We start from the raw sequence: 18,683 nt of genomic DNA, 5'->3' as shown, positions 1-18,683 counted from the left end.
CAAACGTATATAAAATGAAAAGGTTATATCTGAAAAATATATTAATTGAAAAGATTATATCTTAAACGGATATCAAATGAAAAGGTTATATTCGAAATGAATATTAATTGAAAAGGTTATATCTGAAATGGATATCAAATGAAAATGTTATATTCGTAACGAATATTAAATGAAAATGTAATATCCAAAGCCGGTATCAAATGAAAAGGTTATATCCGAAACGAATATCAAATAAAAAGATTCAAAAGGTTGTTACCCTAAAAGGGTTAACATATGAAAAGGTTTATTGAAAAGGATTGTGGTGAGAACCAATTAATTAAGGTTTGTATGAAATTTTGATTTGATTATGTATTTAGTTGCTAACTCGAGATGTGGTGTGTATAAGAAGAATTGTACATATAGTGATTGAAATGCTTGAATGGTTAATTATGAAATCATGTTTTTGATAAGTTGAGTTCTTTTAAACAAACTTACTAAGCATCGTTGCTTATGCATTTGTTTTGCATTATTTTGTAGATCATCGGAGACTTGATCGATTGGAATCTTGTTGAATACGTATCACACTATCCAACAATCATTCTGATAGATTTTGAGTTATTTTAGTTGGTATAAAATAGCATGTATAGGGCTCTTATGTATGTTATTTGGTTACCATGATATGATCATATCTTTTGTGTAAATAGGTGATGAGACTTTTAATGTTTAGTAAGTATGGATCATTTTATGTGTAAATTAACTCTATGTTTTAAACTATGTTCATATGAGGCTATTATGGATGAATATTAGATATTTGATGTTGATAGAAGTTATAAAACCATGTTATATAGTTGAATTATTTGAATGTGTATATTATGGTACCAATGAGGTTACATTGGTTGATTGAAGAAGTTGTGTTGAATATATGTGATTTTGGCATGTTTTGGGTCTTATTTAGGTGTATATTGAATAGGTTTTAAGGTTGACAATTGGTATGCTTGTGTCTTAAGAAAACATTTTAGGTAAACTAGTGTTTTAAGGTACATTTTGGTACACACGAGCTGTAACAACGATTTTCAGTGAAATCAGAACAGTGATTTTGGGACCACAAATACGAGTCAGAAAGAAAATTTATTTTAATATTATTGCATGGTCTGCATTATGATAGGAATGACGTATGAAAATTTTGATAAGAAACTTTTACCGATTTCATGTTTAATTGTTAGTGTAATAGCCCAATTTTGGGCCTAGTCAGGACAATGGTTCGGAACCACTATTCCGGGGCTAGGGAAATTATTTCTAATGTTATTTTATGTGTTATAGCATGATTATATGTGTGCATGAAAATTTTGGTAAAATAATTTTAGCGATTCCATGCTTAATTGCAAAAAAAGGGACTAAATCGCATAAAGGGCAAAAGTTTTGTTTTGCTAGATAAATATGTTAAATAGCTAAATAACCAAAATTTGGGGTGTTTAAAGTGCAAATAGACCCTAAAAAAGGTACTTGGCTGGCCATAGAGAGAAAGAAAGTAGAAAAGTCAAAATTTGGTGTGGTTGGTGACTTAATTTTGACTAGAAAAAGAATAAAATAAAACAAAAGATATCATCTTTTTATCTTTCTTCTTCCCCACTGAAAATGACAGAAAACAAGGAGGTTTTAAGAGTTTAAGCTTTCAGCCACTTAGTTCTCTTGCAAGTAAGTGATTTTGATGACTTTTCTTAATGATTTTTACACTTTTGGGACCCTTGTAGCATGAGCTAGCTAATGGGGGGACTATTTAGAAAATGGTTGAAAGTCTAGGGTTTTTCCATGAGAGCATTTATGTTGTTTGATGAATTAATAAAATGAGTCTTGGTTGTGTAATAAACAACTTTTGTGAAAGAAGTTTGCATGAAAACACCTAAAAAGGGCTATTTTGTAAAGTTGTAAAATAAGTTGTAAATGTGTGAAATAATTGAAATTGTGAGTTGTTATAGTTATAAAAAGAATTCAGCTAGGCTTGGTAAAGGAGGAAATTCAATAAAAATTGATTTACGAGCTTAAGGGCAAAATCATAATTTTTGTAAAATCTAAGGGCAAAATGGTCATTTTGCCAAATTGTGAATTATAGAATGTTTTAATTAATGTAATTAAATGAGTGAATTTCATCATGTTAGATCAAGAAAATCGAGATTTGGGCTTAAATTGGAAAGTACGAGGTTATGGACTAAAATGGAGTAATTAGCCGAAATTGCATTCGAGGTAAGTCCGTGTGACTAAATAAGCATGTTATCTATATTATTGCTAATATACTTGAAATCTATTTTGTTATAATTGTATTGAATTATATGTTGATGGAGTTATGTATGAGAAATTGATGCCAAAAGTAAATAACACTCATGTGATGATAGAATACATTATAAATTTGATGGAGTATGATATTCCATTGAAACGAGTAAGTTGTACGTAAATAATGCAAATATAATGGTACCATGTATTGTACGGTTAGTATGGTCTGAATTGTTGACTTGCATTGTGAATGTAAATTATGAGAATTTACGTAACAATAACTCCCAGTTGAACCTTAGGAATAGATTGTGATATTCATGCCATTACATTAGGTGATGTGTGCTAGTGTAAGATATTTCTGGGACATGCATCGGCCTCGAGATATACAAGCCAGTGTAAGACATGTCTGGGACATGCATCGGTATTGAGACGAGAGCTAGTGTAAGACATGTATGGGACATGCATCGGCCTTGAGATATACAAACTAGTGTAAGACACATGCAGGACATGGCGTCGATTTGTTGTGTGTCGATGTAAGACTGTCTAGGACATGGCATCGACATCGATAGATGAGAGCCATGTAAGACCATGCGGAACATGGCATCGACCTCGATATATAAAAGTCGATGTAAGACACATGCAGGACATGGCGTCGACTTTGATGTGCTAGCCAGTATAAGACCATGTCTGGGACATGGCGTCAGCATCTTATCCCATGTTTGGGGCAATTGAATATCCTGTAGTATTCCAAATGGTTCAACGAGAGATTTATGGTATATATCGAAAAGAGAGAACTTATGACCATGTTGTGAGTGGTACAGGTACTCACATGAAATTTATGAGATATGAATCCAATTCATGTTGTATGATTAATAAGGAATGAATATGAGTAAGTATATGAGCATGTTGAGTAACTCAGGTATGTATGCCAAACTCATGAGAAATGATTTCGATTTATGATGTACATTTGGTGAGGATGTAAATAGGTAAGTCATGCCTATGATAATGATTTTGTGATGACCTTGTGATTATAGTTCTATTCTTATGATGTATAAACATGTATTTTTACCAATGTGGTGAAAATGAATTAATAAGGGTGATTAACTTAGTATCATAAATTTACACTAAAACAGTTTTGGACGGCAATAGCAGTCCGACTTTGAAAATCCACCAAAAATTTTGGAAATTGAGTTAAAGGCTGAATAAAATATGAAATTAAAGCTTAATGAGTTTAGTTTCACATAGAAGAATAAGCAAAGGAATTTCATACTATGAAATATTTAAATTGTTGTGAGACACAGTCAGAATGATTTTGAAATCCCCTGTTCTAATTTGAGAAAATCATTGGAAATTTTACAAAAATATTTATGGGTTATAATTTATATGCTTAGAATTCTTAATGAGTCTATTTTCAAGAGAAATAGACGGGAACATCATCTGAGTCCTGTTTTATGAGATAATTAATTTTTAGTGAAAAGACGTTGGAACTGTCAAACAGCGAAAAATGGGTAACTTTAAGGAATAAACTGTACTTATTGACTAGACCAAAAATTCTAAAAATTTTATGGTAAGAAGATATGCGAGTCTAGTTTCAGGGAAAATTAGTAGATCTTAATTTGGAGTTCTGTATCTCCAGATATAAATAATTTAGTGACCATGATTGGAGAAAACAACTTGACTGGAACATAAGTAAAAATGCAAATAGGGTTGTATTACCTTCAGAAGCAAGTTGATAAATTGCTTATTATTTTCATACGGTCTTACTAAGCTATAAAGCTTACCTTATCCTTTCCATTTCTTTAGTGTTGTCAGGTTAGCTCGGGGTTAGAGATCGTCGGAGGCAGCATCACACTATCAAGCCATCATCTTTGGAGTATTAGTTTATGTGTATTAAGCACCTTCAAGTGAGTGGGATGTACAGGGACTTAGTTTTTATGATAGATGTTGTTATGATTAGCCAAATGTATTGGCTTATATTGATTAGTTGTATAAAGCCATGAGATGTGGCTTATAATGATTGTGGCTTGTAAGCCTAGTTATTCATGATAAGTTCTAATGTTTGCGATGCAATGATGTTTTTATGCTTGTGGGACATGCATGATTGGTGTTAAGACATGTGTGTCTGATAAATGCTTCATGACCAATCAAAATGGTTATAGCCATGGAGTAATTGTATGGTATAGAAATAAGACGATGATGATTGAACATGAATGCTTAATGTTTAAATAAGGTCACTTGACAAGGTCAATGAATATGGATTAATGTGTCTACACTTGATATTGTATGAGTATGTGAAACTTGTGAATGATAGCATGCTAAAGTTAAGAATACACCTTAGTGAAGTCTGCTAAATAATTAAAATGATGACATGATGTATAACTTTGATGTGTGTAAAGATGTGAGGGATTAATGGTAACAAAAGGCTTGGAAAATAGCCTAAGTGGTAGCCACAAGTGCAGAGACACGACCGTGTGTCTCAGCCGTGTGGATGACACGGCCTAGCACATGGGTGTGTGGTTTGGCCGTGTGGTTAAATTTTCTTTGCTGACGTCATAGTTAGAGAGTTACACGGCCTAAGGACTCGGGTGTGTCCTGGGCACACAGGCGTGTCCCTGTGCCCACACGGGCTTGTGACCCTATTTCATGGAAAGAAATTTTCTAAGTTTTCTCAAAACTTTCTAAGTTCCTCAGTTTAGTCCCTAACCACTTTCAATGCATGTTTAGGGCATCGTAGGCCCGTGTATGGGACATTATGCATGTGTATGAAAAGTTTTGAATTAAAAAGAAATTTTATGGCTCGATTTTTGCATGTATATGAATGTTTAAGTCTGGTAATGCATCGTACCTTGTCCCGGCGTCAGACATGGGTAAGGGGCGTTACAGTTAGTAATGACCAAATTGCATAAAGTGTAAAAGTTGAATTCTAGTAGCTAGATGGATTAAATAGCTATGGAATTCAAATTTTGAGGTCCTTATAAACCAAATAGACCATTAAGAGAAGTTAGTTTATATTTATGATGATTCACCCATGGAAAATTAGAAAAAGAAAAGGACTAAATTGGAAATTGAAATAATTAAAGATGATAATAAACTAATATCATCTTATTTCATCTTCAACCCCAATATTATTCTATAGAAACCCTAGCTAAGAGAAAAGACATCAAGCAAGTTTAATTGGGTAAGCATTCTTGTCCTGCTTGATGTATATATGCATGAGGTTGAATTATGTTTGGTATAAGAGTGAGTTTGGATTGGTTTATTAGGTACAACCATACTTAATTGAGTACTTGATCAAAAAGGGATAAGTTGGACACTTGAACATATGTGATAATATATGTCATGCATAAATCTTGATTTTGACTTGATTTAAATGTCTTGAATTGGTTGGTTGGTAAAATTTTTGAAACTTTTATATAGGTGGAAGAAAAGTTTGGGTAAGAAATAAGGCTCGGAAATGGCCTTATTTTGTCCACACGGGCAGAGACACCAGCGTGTGTCTCAGCCATGTGTGACACACAGCCATACGCACAAGCGTGTGGTTTGGTCGTGTGTCCCCTACATCTATAAAATTACAAAACAAAATGCTTAGGTATTTTTACACTGATGGAGACATAGACATATGTCTCAGCCGTGTGAGGTACACGTCTTGGCACACGAGCGTGTGACTTGGCTGTGTGTACCCTGCACCTTAATTATGCAAGTCAGTATGCTCACACGGTGTAGCACACGGGCGTGTGGCTCTGCCGTGTAACTAAGTCAATATGTAACCTAATTTGGACACAAGCTTAAACACGACCGTGTGTTTCACATCGAATGCCCACACGGTCTAAGACACGGGGTAGTCTGCTGGGATAGCAAACACGGAGTAGTCTGCCGAGACAATAAACACTGAAGAGTTTGCTAGGACACTAAACATGGGGTTACATGTGTAAGGCCATAGTTAGGCTATGGCAACATGGGGAGTTTGCTAGGGCAATAAACACTGGGTAATCCACTAGGACATAAAACATGGGGTTACACATGTGAAGTCTGCAGATCAGTATACTAGGGAACCCGACAAGATATAAATTAGAAGTCATGGTGTGACATGTACGACAAGTCACAAGAAAAAATAAACTTGGTGTGTCTGGGAACACATACTAATGGGATAATAAGAGAATTTGCCAAAAACGATGATGAGTGGAGCCAAGGACGCGCCTCAACCCAGTTATGTGCGAAAGAAGGGAGAGACGCCTTAGATAAGGAGGTTAGTGTAATGTAAATAAATAAGAGTTTGCCAGGGAAGCTGCAAATCCTAGATTGTTTAAGCAAATACAATTTTAATTTGTAAATTGATAAAGATGTAGCTAAAAGATTGGGTAGATCGACTAAAGTCTTCATGGGAGGAAATGCCAGCTCAAGGCAGAACGATCAATAAGGTCCGCCAGAGAATAGTGAAAATACAAGTCTGTCAAGACCATGAAACATGGTAAGGATGTTATTGATCTACCAAGGGTGGGAACCTTCATGGAATACATGAATGAGAGATAGTACGTCGGGAACTACATGTCTAATGGAGCAACTTAAAGGAATGGACTGAAAGAGTGGGTATTTTGGGGTTACATTGTGAGCCCTAGTTCACCAAGGGAAAGAGGATATAAGGAAGAGATCTTATTCTGGTAAGGACCCGCAGTTATGGAAAATACTTGGGTAAACACAAATCGTCGCCAATCAGAAGAAATGAATACTTGGGTAAACTTATGCAAAATTGGTTGACTCGGAAGCTGTGTTTTGGATATTGTTTCACTCCTCAAAACCTCGAGATCTGATGGTACTTGCACATGGAAATAGACAAACTATACACTATACATTAGAGTTTAATGGTGCTAACATGATTTGAATCAATAATCAAATCAAAGTAAGATAACAAATACAATCATTAAGTGATCAAATCATCAACTAGTGTCAAGTACACATTTCATTCCTCATGTGCATAATATCATACCATATTTCATTTAACAAATCATATATGAACATTAACTTTCATTAATCATCATATCACACTACATGTGTGCCAAAATATATCATCATGTACATTTCTTTTCTCATTTCCATCTTGAATCCACTAATTAATTTTATATCTATATCAGCCCTCAGGGTTCGTTCTAACTGGTTCACATCATCTTTCACATTCCATCTTTTGTCACTTGGGTATTCATACAATATACACCATTTTCTATTAGCTTTTCATATCAAATGTCATTTGGAAAGTGATCGCCTCTCGACGTGCGAACGTCAGGAGTGTAAATTCATGCAAAAATATAAAGATAAAAGTTAAATGCAGTTTCTGCAAGCGAACAGGTCAAATTTTAATATGATTTAAGTGTTACAACGAAACATTGGTAAGTATTCTGAGGATCGTACCCAAAGGGTTATAGATTAGAGAAAATAAATATTAAATCAATTACCCAAAATAATTTCTAATCTAATTAATTCATAAATTAGTAGTGTCAATTCAGTATAAAAGAAAAATAATAATTAAATTAAACTAAAAACTACTCCTAGGTTAAATTATCTAATTTTCTTATTCCTAGTTTCGACAATACGACCTCTCTAGTGTATAATCTATTGAAACCCTAATTATTATCAATTATTACCCTTGATTTAAGTAATTATCACCATTATTTATGAATACCCTCTTGGTATGACCTAGGCATACGAATACCTTCTCGTTCTCACCGCTTGGCACAAGTTTTACTCAACATGATACCCTCTCAGTCTCACCTCTTTATATCTTGTACTAGGGGCATCACTTCCTAGTGTAATAAGTTCTCTTAAATAAATACTTAATCTTAGATGATTATTTACTTAGCCAATTAATCAGTTTAACAATTGAATCATGTGAGATATTGATGAAGCACAAGTTATTTTAATATTTATACAAATATTCGATCAATAATATCAATGAAAGATATATACATAAAAGAATAGAGAAAATAGAATGCTCATTAATAGATCGATAGAAGTGTTGTTCTAGAACAATCTCCGCTCATAATTGTCTCCATGTCGGAATAGAAATCTCCAATTAAGTGAACATAATATAAACTAAGTAAAAGCTGAAAACTAATAAAAATGTAAAGAATAATTTTTGTCTCTCAAAATCTGTGTGTCTAATGTGTTGTACTAAGCTATTATTTATAGATTTCATATATTATGACCTAATTAGGTCAAGTAGAGGCGGCTAAACATATTAATTTAGGTTGTGTAGATGAAAACACCCTTAGATGATATTTGACCTTGTCGCAATAGTGTCGTGACACCCTCATGCCTGTGTCGCTACATCAAAGGTAGTATATTCTTTTTGGCACGTTCAGGCCAGTGTCAAGACATCCTATAGTGTGTGTTGCGGCATAGTAGACAATATGCTCCTTAGGTAGTCTAAAGGTGGTGTTGCGACATCCAGGCTGGGTGTTGCAACATCGGAAGTAGTCCACTAACTCTTTGGCCTGAATTGATGTCCATCACACTTAATCAACATGTTAGTCTTCCTTTAGGCCTAGATTGGCCTAGATGGACATAAAACACATAAAAATGTTCATTTTATTAACTTTAACTAGAAAATTACTAAAAAAAAAACTAACTTAAAGCAATACTAAATTACTTGAAAACAAGGTTACTAAATGTTAGAAAGAACCTAATTTGCCACCACGAGTTGTGGCAGATCAGCAAGGTATATGTTTTCTTATCCTTATTAACCAGACACTGACTCAAGAATGATACATAGATTATCCAACCATCATACTAGTATATTTAACACTTAGTGCCTCTTTAACACCCCTACCTGACCCGATCGTTGCATCCTAGATACGACATGCCACATTTGTTGCTAGAGCAACTACGATCTCATTAGCAAATCAATTAAACAGTTTATACATGCTATTATGCTCAATACATAATTACAGTATGTTATATAATCAAATCTGACATTTAAATAAGCTTACGAAAGCTCCTTCAATAAATTGAGGTTGGTTAAAGACTAAAATGTAACATTTTCAAAGTTATCGAGTTGGCGTCACGACGTATAGACTTTGAGAAAATAGTGGGTCTCATCGCGACATCGGAGGTATATGGTCGTAATGTCACTCTCTATCGATTTTACTGTCTCAAAGTTAAAGGCGTGTCATTTTCAGATTATAACAACACGATTTTTCGTGGTTTATAAAAAAAAAAGGCAATTTCGAAACTCCATTTTCGTAAACCAAGTCTATAAATATTAAGTAAGAATATTTACAAAGTTGGTATAAAATTATATTGATGTTTAGTCCATCAATTTCATCTATTAAATAGTTAATTTAGGTGTAGGGACTAAATTGTAGAAGTCCAATCACTATAGGTTTTTAATTGGCCAAAAAATTAGGGACTGAAATTGCAATTAGCCAAAGGTTCAAAATGATAAATAAACCATTTGGTTACATAAGATAATGGATGATGATGTTAATCTCCACTATTATGGCTAATGGTAATTAGGATTTAATTAATTTAGGTTAATTAAAGATTAATTAAATTATAAAAGACACATAATATTGGGATATTCCATCTTCTTCATTTTCTCCTAATCAACCAAACATAGAAAACCTAAGGAAAATCCATTATTTTTGAAGCCCAAACATTCGACCATATAATAGGTAAGCAAATTCAAGTCCTTTTCTTGTATATATTATGTTTTTGAGGTCATGGGAGCTTGATTTAGCAAGTCCATGTACCAATTTCAAAAATAATTGAAGTTTTTGAAAGTTTCCATTGTTGATTTCTTGAAATTTAGGCTTGAAATTGATAGATTTTAAGCTTAGATTATAAAAAAAAAAGACTATATTGTTAAGTTTAATTGTTAGTTTTGTACATAGGGACTAAAGTGAATAAAATGTAAAAACATTGTGAAATTTTGATGAAAATGGAAACTAGAGGGTCCCTAATGAATGTATGTGAAGTCAGATTTTAAATCGAGGTTTAAATTTGAAAGTTATGACTATTTCGAATTTAGGGACTAAATTGAATAAAAATTAAAATTTTAGAAGTATCAAAAAATGAGATTATATAGGTTCATTCATGTCATGGCATAATATGAAAATGTTTGGTATTGATGGATTGTATAAAATAATTGTTTAGATCAAGAATCGGATCAAAGCGGAGTTAATCGAAGAAAAGCTAAAATTGTTGAATAGTCCCTAAAAAATAAACTTGTTTGGTGTTTTGATCAGGTAAGCTCATATGGTACTTATTTATTTAGGTTTTTATGTATCTGATCTATGTTTGATTGAAGAGTTTTTAGTTATAAATTGGTATGAAAGGCTAGAATTAAACTGAATTGAAATGTAACATTTATATGTGTAAAAGATGCCTAGATGGACTTAGTAAAGGTTAGGATCTGATTGGCATGCCAATAGGGTCTTGTGAGCGCTTGTACGAGATTTATTACAGATGTTATTAGGGTCCATCATTTGTTAAATATTCTCAAGTATTATGTGACGCAGGTTTAGCTCGGACGAGTAACCTGTATGTCATTATAAAGGTTTAACTCGAACGAGTAACCTATATGTCATTATAAAGGCTTAGCTCGGACGAGTAACCTGATATGTATATATATTTAGCTCAGATGAGCAACTAGTGTATGTAGGTAGCTGTGTATCCGAGTCTGTTTACTAGGGTTAATTGGACGAAATAGTTTATATGAAATTGAGAAATTGAAATAGGATGAAATGAACTTGATTTTCAAATAGTAAGTTGTTGAATGAATTAAGTAAGAAAAATTGATTGGATTAATGCCTTTGACATATATGTGATTGTAGTATCCCTTGATTGAATTTGTTTTTTAGATTAGTTACCTAAAGTGACATGAATTGGCATGTTAAGTACTTGTGGTATTATATGGATTTGATTATAAGTCAATACTTACAATGTTTGTGTTTTACCATGTCTAGCCAAATATTGTGCCAAGCTAAAGTAACTTAAAAATGTTAGGTATGAATAAGGTAAGTTCTATATAATACATATGAACTAACTAAGCATCCTATATGCTTACCTTATTTGTTTTTTCCTTTCCTTATATATCGTCACCTTGAGAAACTCGTCAAGTTAGATCGTCTCAAAGCTCACACTATCATCGAATTGATAGTTATGAAATCATTTTGAGTCTAGTTTTGTGGCATGTATATAAGGTTCATGGTGTATACCTTAGTACTTGGAAGATTTTACTACTTGGCAAGTATGATATAACCCATTTTGTATAATATGTTCCCTTTGTGGTTTGGTAAGTGCATGGCATTGGTTATGTTTTATGCTAGGGTATATGATAATAGATTTTTTTCATGTTTAGCATGTGGAATAATGTATAATGAGGTAGATAAGATAACTAAGCTAAGTAATGGTTGAAATTGGCATATTTGAAAGTATGCTAAGAATATGTAATTAAGACTTAATTGTTATTGTTCATATTAAAGGCTTATAAGACAATGATACATTTAAGGTAAAGAAAAGTATGTATTAAGGTTGAATGGAATGCCTTATCGTGTTTTAACATAGTTTTTTTTTCTTTTTTTAACATTTGATTGAATGTATTGAAATGAATAGATTTGTATTAGGTTGAGCTCATGTTGAATTGGTTTTGATTAGAAATGGTTAAATGATTTGTTTGGTATAAAGTGATATGAGTTTGGGATGTTTTTCTGTGTACCAAGTTGTATAAACCATATAGGTTGTTTGGCATATCTTGAATTGAGATTCAAAGTAGCATTTTTACTGAAAACAGGGTTCATGTCACTACCACAATTATGCAACGTTGCAACCTGGTACTGACTGTAACACCCCGAACCCGAGACCGTCGCCGGAGTCGAACACGAGGTGTTAACAGACTTCAAACCACTTATTGAGAATTTCCCAGACAAGCTGCCAATCTGTGTACTAGTCGCTTCAAAAATCATAACTTGAGTTTTACAACTCTAAAATCAGTTTCGTAATTTTTCCCTGAAACTAGACTCATGTGTCCATCTACATATTTTTTTCTAGGATTTTTGGTTGAGCCAATTAGTACAGTTTATTAGTTAAAGTCTCCCATGTTACAGAGGTCGACTACACTGACCTTCATGCTTTACAACTCGAATAACTCCCTGTGCAGGGCTTAAATACTGATGACGTTTGTTTCTATAGAAACTAGACTCAAAGAGGAATTTATAAATATATGTTATGACTCCTAATTATCTCTGGTTAATTTATAATGAATTTTCAAAGTCGGAACAGGGAATCCAGAAACCGTTCTGGCCCTGTTTCACGAAAACCCAAATATCTTTTAACATACAACTCATATGACCGTTTTGTTTCTTCCATATGAAAATGGATTCATCAAGGTTCATTTACATAATTTATTCACTATTTAATTCCATTCCTACTATTTTTAGTGATTTTTCACATCCACGTCACTGTTGCTGCCAGCATCTATTTCTAGGGTAGACTTTCTCTAACACATAGTTTCTATGATTCAACCACCCCTTTTACACATATAGTCCAAAATATAATCATGATGACCCATTCTAATGGCTGGTCATTGCCAAACATTTCTGTGCTTCTTAATGAACATATACATACCAAATGATTATAACATTATGCTCAAAACATTTATAAGCCATTTTCGCATGGCTATTCAAAATTTTACATACCAAGTTCAAACAAAACATAATAGCCTATACATGCCGAAATGTACTCCAAGACCAACTACGAAGAAAATACCAAAAGTTGTTAGCCGGTGTGATGACTTCGATGACGGTCCCGAATACGCAAAAAGTCGAGTCCAAGAAACCTAAAATAGGTGACGAGCAAACACCGAATGAGTATATAACTTAGTAAGTCATAAGCAATGCACTAACAACCATTAATAACATTATCGCAAGAGGAAACAAAATGGAACGAGGCTAATTACTCCATTCAAACCGAACTATACCATAGTTCCTTAGACCTTTCGATTCAATCATACATCTACATGACCTTTCACTCATTCCGCGATAATTCTTATGTACGTGACTTCAATTTACATTGTCACATAGGTTCAAACTTACCAAGCTCGACCCCAAATATAAACATAGCGCCTATTAGCCATGAACTCAAGGTACTTACCCGATCCGCTGTCCGTGATCAACTCAATAGTGTCGCACACTCAGTGTCAATAGTAATTCAAAAGCATATAGTGAGTCCGCACACTTAGTGCTATATAATCAACTCGCACACTTAGTGCTGTACAAGTTTTTAAACCCGCACACTTAGTGCCATTCTCATGATCACAAATGTTTATACCCGCACACTTAGTGCCGAAATCAACAACTCAATACATCTCACCTCTTTTCCTTCCATTCAATACTTCCATCACCACATACACACATGTATATAAATTCATCATTCCTTTCGGCATAATTACATAGACATTATGTCTATTCAAATCAATACAAAATATATGCTTAGTGACTTACCTTGTGTTGGGTAAAACAGTCCAAGTCAGCTACTCGATGACCTTCGTCTTTCCCTTGCTTGATTCTCCTTCTTTAACTCCTTGTGCTTAATCAATAAATCAACTAGTTTAACCATCTTGCTAAACATTCATAATTCAATTACACATGCATATGTATGTTTGTATATTTGGCAACCATCCTCACTTATTACCCATTTAGTCAATTATCTAAGCCAAGATAAGGCTTCAATATGGTTGCCTCTAACCGAATACATGCACACCAATCTACTTCATTTGGCCGAATATGCATGTCTATGTTGAGGCCAATTTTACACTTAATACCACAAAAAAAAAAAAACAGCATACATTTTACTAACTAACGCATTACATATTGTAGCTCAATACACATCTCTCATTTACTACATAACCGAAACATCATCACAAGCAAATATACACCTTGAAATAGTATATATGTCATACCAATTCATCATGTGCAAACACATATTCATGTAGGTGCAAGGGCCAAATCTCAAGTTGTTTATATCCAAATATAAACACATATCCAAAGCTCAAATCTTACCTACCATGCAACATGCATGAATCATACTTATGGATATACCATGACCGAATACATCACAACACCATAATTTTGGTCATGATTAAGCAAAGAACTTAATGTCTTACTCAAAATACTAAAAAGAAAGTCCAAGAGCCATCAATCCCCATCACATATACCATTAACAAGCTTCATATTTAACATGCAATGGCATTAACACAAAATCCACCTTGGCCAAATACCATCCCCATGATATAACAAAGATTTAAACCATGGGCTAATAAGAACATCAAGCTAGTAACTAAAAACACGCATGAATCTCATGGCACAACCTCAAACATACCTTAATCTTGATGCAAGTATAGCCAAACCCTTCCTAATCCTCTTCCAAACCAAACATGAAGCAAAAATTCCTCTTCTTCCTTAGGATTTTCGGTCAAGAGAGAATGAAAGGATGATCAATTTTTTTTCTTTTCTTTTCGCAATACACGGCAATAAGGGGTTCACTCACACATATTTTTTTCATTCTTTATTACCCATGCTTATTTGTTTATTTCTTTTCTCCCTAATGCACCAATAAAACATGTCTATGACATGTTTTGCCCATCCCTCATTGTCATGGCCGCCACCTCTTATAAAAGAGGGATATTTGACATGCAAGGCCATTGTTTTGCATGCATGCTTTAATTAGTCATTACACATTCCCCCATCATACTTCCAAAGTTTTCTACTAGGTCCTTTCTAGTGAAATTCACATTTATAACTCTAAATCAAAACATCAAAAATGTCACACATGAGTTAACACATATTATAGGCAATAAAATAAATATTAAATTATTTTTATGCCTCGATTTTGTGGTCCCGAAACCACATTCCGACTAGGGTCGTTTTAAGGCTGTCACAACTCTCCCCCACTTAAGAAATTTTCGTCCCGAAAATCTTACCGTAAATAGATTTGGGTATCACTCTTTCATAGAGTTCTCGGGTTCCCAAGTAGCTTCTTCTATCCGTGTTTGAGCCATAACACCTTCACCAATGAACCCTTTTGTTTCGCAACTCCTTCACTTCACGAGCTAGGATACGAATCGGTTCTTCTTCATAACTCATATCGGCTTGAATTTCAACCTCGATGGACTAATTACGTGCGACGGATCAGATCTATAGCGTCAAGCATCGAAACATGAAAGACGTCGTGAATCTTTTCAAGCTCGGGGCAAAATCGGACGATACATAAATGGACCGACTCGTTCGGATATCTCATATGGCCCGATGAACCTCGGACTCAATTTGCCCTTGCGCCCAAATCTGAGTATCTTTTTCCAAGGCGAAACTTTAAGAAACACTTTATCTCCCACCTGATACTCAATGTCTTTTCGTTTCAGATCCGCGTACGACTTCTGACGATAGGAGGCTATCTTGATTTTCACGGATTACTCTTACTTCTCATTCAGCATCTTTAATCAAATCCACTCCGAAAATTTTGCTCTCACCGAGCTCGGTCCAAAACAATGGTGTACGGCATTTACGCCCGTACAAGGCCTCGTAAGGCGCCATCTTAATACTTGATTGAAAACTATTGTTGTAAGCGAATTCAATCAAAGGTAAATATCGCTCCCATGAACCACTGAACTCGAGGATGCAACATCTCAACATATCCTCAAGTATCTGAATTATTCGCTCGGATTGACCATCGGTTTGGGGGTGAAAGGAGGTGCTGAAATGCAACTTGGTACCCAAAGCTTCTTGCAATTTCTTCCAAAATCGCGAGGTGAACCTCGGATCTCTATCCGACACAACAGAAATCGGTACCCCGTGTAATCTCACAATCTGAGAAACATACAATTCAGCTAGTTTATCCAATGAAAAATCCGACATACGAGGATAAAGTGAGCCGACTTAGTCGATCTATCAACAACAACCCAAATCGCATCCTTCTTACTAGTCGACAATGGCGGCCGGACACAAAGTCCATTGTGACTCGATCCCATTCCACTCGGGTATCATGATCGGTTGAAGTAACCTCGAAGGCACTTGATGTTCCGCTTTCACTTGTTGACATATTAAACATCTCGAAACAAAGTCAGAGATGTCTCGTTTCATACCATGCCACCAAAACCGACATTTCAAATCGTTGTACATCTTCGTACTCCCCGGGTGAATTGACATTCGGCTACAATGAGCTTCGTTCAGAATCATCAAAATGAGTTCTGAATTTCTTGGAACACACAAACGATTTCTGAACCTTAAACAATCGTCATCATCAATTTGAAACTCCGATTCCTTGTTCGGAACACACTCAGCCCGTTTTGCAACCAACTCATCGTCAACTTTCTGAGCTTCGCGAATTTGATGAGTCAATAATGGTTTGGCCTTTAATTCGGCTATTAACACATTGTCGGGTAGGATAGATACAATATAGATTTTTTTTTTATTTTAGTTCCAAATTTCTATATTAATTTTAATAGTATTATGTATCAATTCATTTTAAATTAAATATTGATTTTAATATTTAACTAAAAATTTAATGTTGATAATAAATATGAATTGTAATTGATTTTTTTATCTCATTGTTAAAGAAGCAACTTCTTCAATTTATAAAAGTGTTTTAGTTTTATGATTTTGTTTCTTTCATGATCTAAAAAAACACATAGACAAGTAAATTGGTATAATTTTATTTTTCACTTAGAATTAATTATTTTATAATATATATATTATAATTTCAACTCCTTTTATATTATTATTATTATTATTTTGTTAACGGAAACATACTAATGCAAAATATATCTTTATATAAATTCATTTCATAAACGTCTTTTAATAGAATTAAAAATTTTATTTATAAGCATGGTCATTTTTCTTATTTAAGTATATTTTAAACCAATTAATTTAGTAATATCAAAATATTTATTTATAAATATGATAAATTTATAAAAAATAAAATGATTTAAAATGAAAAATATAATGAATAATAAATTTTATATTGATTCGTTCATATTTTTATATGTATATTATAGATTATAGATAGGTTGTAAATAATAATAAATTGTAAGGCCATAAACTGCAACAACTCACATGTATCCAACCTAATTTACATCAAATCCTTCTCTACTAATTCCTCAACTGTTGAAACCAAAATCAATTAAATTTATATGAAGAAAAGCAATATTTTAAAATTTTGAAATAAAAATAATTTATTTCATTTAACCATTGAGTACATCAATCAAAACTCTGTGCAAAAATGTAGTAATAAAGTAGATAAAAACATGATATGCTTTTAGCTAATTACACAAACAAATCACATGTACGTAACCTAATTTCCATCATTTCAGTTAACGTCCCACAATTTACCTAATTTATTTGAAATCAGCCAAAGCCGTCTCAACTAATATTTGAAAAAAATAACACTCACCAATATGCTATCTATATCAAAACACAAGTTTAATTTTTTTTTTGAATTGAGGAAATACATTTTATTATTTTTATCATATTATTAAATTTAAAACTAATTATAATATTTAATTTAAAATTTAAAAATAAAATAGAAATTATGATCATTATAATTTAATAGAAGTTGTTATAACAAATTTAAAAATAAGAGAAAATATTTGGTATAGTGCCACTAGAGTTTTGGACTCCACCATTAAGGTTGGAGGGTTAATAAGTATCCTATAAGAGTATAATAAAATATTAAAAAATAGATATTTAAAAAAGAGAGAGAGAAACACATGTAAATTTTTAAAGCTTTTGTGGAATAAAAAGTATCATATACAATATTCACCCTAAAATAATTAGAATTTAAGTTACAATTATATTAATTTAAAAAATTATTACTTAATAAACTTTAAGCAAGAAAAATATTGTGATAATTATAATTATAATAACAAAAATAATATTAATTTAAAAATAGTTAGATAAAGTCATAGTAATAATAAAATAAACTTATACCTTAAATTATAATTACAATTACAATTACAATTATATACATATTGAAATTAAGATTTACTTTTATAAATAAATACATTCATATTAAATTATATTTATTATTTAAAATTAAATTACTATTACAATATATAGATTAAAATTAGGATTTAATTTCAAGTAGTTCTGTCAATCATCAAACATGTTCTTCCATTGGTGTTGGAATTGTTTATATTGGTGTTGCTTGGGCTAGTCGCTAATGGTAGTACGAGGAACATAATTACTGCATTTTAATATTTATTCACTATAAATACCACTATTTTATTAAAATTGTTCGTATTATTTCATAAAATTTTCTCTCATCATAAAATTAAATTTAATTTTACACTAATTATAATAAATAAGAATATAATTTTAAAAAAATTAAATTCACATGTGACATTAAAAGTTAATATATATATATAATTCACCTTAAATAGCGTAAATTAATGA

This window comes from Gossypium arboreum, chromosome 2 (genome assembly GCF_025698485.1).
Source record: "Gossypium arboreum isolate Shixiya-1 chromosome 2, ASM2569848v2, whole genome shotgun sequence".
Lineage (NCBI taxonomy): Eukaryota > Viridiplantae > Streptophyta > Magnoliopsida > Malvales > Malvaceae > Gossypium > Gossypium arboreum.
The sequence above is the reverse complement of the archived record's forward strand: the minus strand, read 5'-3'. Positions refer to the sequence as shown.